Source organism: Daphnia magna, linkage group LG1, assembly GCF_020631705.1.
Source record: "Daphnia magna isolate NIES linkage group LG1, ASM2063170v1.1, whole genome shotgun sequence".
Lineage (NCBI taxonomy): Eukaryota > Metazoa > Arthropoda > Branchiopoda > Diplostraca > Daphniidae > Daphnia > Daphnia magna.
In genome coordinates, this window is record NC_059182.1 from 11,349,006 (window position 1) to 11,352,301 (window position 3,296).

Here is a 3,296-nt window from a genome sequence, read left to right on the forward strand (position 1 = left end):
ACTATACTATACTATACTATACTATATTATACTATACTATACTAGCTATACTATACTATACTATACTATACTATACTATACTATACTATACTTGAGTTGAGTTATACTATACTCTTTAAGGTATTACTGTTTTGTTTTAAAAATATTAATATGTTGACAAATTTATTAATAGATCTATAATTGTTGATGATATTAGTTGTTCCGACTATGCAAATGTATTCTGCAGCCCTCGTTCCGCATTTTATGCTCGTCGCAGGGTGTTTTCCATAATATACTATGCATACTACTGTGAACAAAGGATGCTTTGATTTAATTTATTAAAATACTAACAGTTGTATTTTGGTCCATGTTCAATTACCTGTCCATGTTGCTAACTTAAATATAGTTTTTTTTCTGTAGGTTGGCATCGATTCCTGTTGCTTCTGGGCAACACCGTTTTCAGTACTTCAAACTACGTTGGTAAACTAATGTTAGACTCTGATTAAGATTTCACATCATCATCTTATAATGCATGTTTTGGTTTTCAGATGTTATCTTTGCAGCATGGGAGAACTTTTCATATAGTTATTTTGGAACCGTGACACTAATACCTGCAGAAACTTTGCACAGCTTTTTGGAATTGTTATTCTGGCATAAAATTTCATCCCATCATCTGAGAGTTACGATTCAAGGTGACAAAATAATTGTTTTATTGTGTTGACTATAAAAGCAATAGGTGGTGATCTCACTATATATGAGCGAACTTCTCTGATGAACTACATGATGAATGAAACAATACAGGTTATTTCCTGAATAAATATAGAACCACGTATTCTTCATTTATATTGTTTCATTATTTGTAGGTGCTGGTATACTATCCATGGCAAACTGCGGGCTAAACACAAATGGAGCTAAGTTTTTTTATAACACTTTGTTATTGAGAACTTGTGTGTGATTGTAAGAAATAGTAATTAGTGTATAATTAAAAATTTATTATAGCCCCAACACAATAGCTTCATGGCATGCACTCCATATTTAGAAAGATCTACTATGGCATGTCTGTTGTGAAACGGATTGGGTTTGTTGTAACCGATAAAGATGACAGGCCAACTGATAAAGTGAAAATTGTGAAATGTACAATCAAATATGAATGTAGATTTCACTACATACACTTTCACTACACTCCGAGATTCGAACATCGGACCTTTCGCATCACCGGCTAACCGGCTAACCATTACACCACCGTTGACATGCGATGCAATGGGAAAACATGGGGCCGTATGGTGTGGCTCAGGTAAACCCCCCTTCACTGTCCCCTCTCCCATGGGTACGCGCAATCCCCCCCGCCCGACCCCCCTTCTGGCCGGCTCGGGCAGCGCGTCAGTTCCGTAAAACTCGAAACTTTGTACGCGTTTTACGGACACTCACGCTCATTTGCACACCCTAAACCCTATATTAAAAATGATCAGCGTAAAAAGATCTACAATCCTGTATTAATCGTTTTTGGATTAGAGAAAACTTGTCTTGCTAGGGAAGTGCCGAGTCGGAGAAGGGCAAAAATTTAAGAATTTGTCATCAGAAAGGCAGGATAGTCAGGAACCACGATTAAACGATCAAAAAAATGCCTGCAATATTGGATCTTCTGAACTGACAGTCGCCACGCGTGTTAAACATAGCTTAGAGCTTCAACATGTTTGCGACAATTAAATAATGAATGAAGCGGAAGGAAAGCGAGAAGCTAACAGACAGCAAATGATTAATAATAGACGAATTGAATATGAAAAAGAAATGGAAGAAAATGAAGAAACAAATAGAGTACGGATGGCTCAGATTCTTTTAAGAAACGATGAAGATCAAGAAGAAATATTGAATTTACGGCAATCAAATGAGGCTCAGAACCATGCAGAAATTGTTATTGAAGAAACAGAAGAAGAGCAACAACATCGTTTGGAATATTTGGCACAAAATCGAAGTAATAAAGTAGCTAAAACTCACAAGGTTGCTCGGAAACTATTGAAGAACGAAGATTCTGTTCCTGTTCATCACTGTGGGAAATTGGATGAAATTTGTAATTACTGTGGCGCAAGACATTTTAAAAGAGAAAAAGCGTCTGATCGAAAATTCAGCATTTGTTGTTCAAAAGGAAAAGTCATTCTTCCTCCTCCTAAAGATTGCCCTGAATTGCTTTATCATCTGTTTACCAACAATCATCCAAAATCACCACATTTTATTAAAAATGATAAGAAATTACAACAATGCTCTTGCCTTTGCATCAATGGGAGCACAAATCTACCATCTACCAGGTCAAGGCCCGTATTGTTTCCGAATTCATGGACAGATGTATCACGATACAACATTCGTTCGATACCAAAACGAAGACTCTTTAAATCATCCCGCTCCGAAGTACGCACAACTGTACTTCATCGATTCTACTCAAGCGAATGAATTTCGGTCAAATAACCCTGCTAACGGTCGTTGTGACCCTTTTCTGATGGCGCAATTAGATTCTCTTCTTCGTCAATGTAATCCCTATGCTGTCGTGTATAAAAACATGAGACAAATGGAAACCGAGGAGGATCTTCTTGCTGAAATGGAGGGTAGGATACCCATGTAAATTGGAATGATTAACCATAACGACCGTCGGACACAGGATGAAAGGCGCTACAAGAAAGAGAAGGAAGGAAGAAATAGCTGTTGTTTTCAAAAGCATTGATGGGGCTCCACCGGAAAATAGAGATATACGCGGTCATCTCCTAATTCCAAAAAGAGGAAATCGATTCATTCGAATCGATACCCCAAAACCAATGTGTGATCCCATGACCTATCCGCTCCTATTTCCCAATGGAGATAATGGCTGGGATCAAAACATGATTCACAGTAACCCAGCTATTTCAAACCACTACCAAACTAATGAAGACAATGGCGGAAAAGAAGACATGACTGATCGTGAAGCTCAAGTTGTAAGGGATGCTGCAGAAGATACTGCACCAGACGTTGTAGAACTGGAACTGGAACCGGAAGATTCCCTTGATATAGACCCTTATGCACCTGTACTCAGAAGAAGTAATCGTCGGTCAAGAACTACCCAATGCGAGTTCTATAGTAGTAGAATGTCGATTCGTGGATACTACAATGCAGCTTTATATGGTGGTCCTCTCACTCAGCAATGGATAGTTGATTCGTACGTTAAAGTTGAAGCTAATCCAGTGAAGTATCTTTAGACTCATCAGGCAGATCTGCATGTCGCACAGTACAATGGACTTATGGATTGTTTCAATACTCGAGCTAAAAGTGAGAAAATGATGGTCGGAACATCG

At 38.2% G+C, this 3,296-nt stretch overlaps 1 long non-coding RNA gene across 1 annotated transcript; it reads left to right on the forward strand.

Moving 5' to 3' along the window:
• The first annotated feature begins 296 nt into the window (after window positions 1-296).
• LOC116935327 lies at window positions 297-1,116 on the forward strand. The gene is made up of 3 exons (XR_006643148.1): window positions 297-459; window positions 528-780; window positions 843-1,116. It is a non-coding gene; the product is annotated as an uncharacterized LOC116935327 (long non-coding RNA).
• Window positions 1,117-3,296: the final 2,180 nt, after the last annotated feature.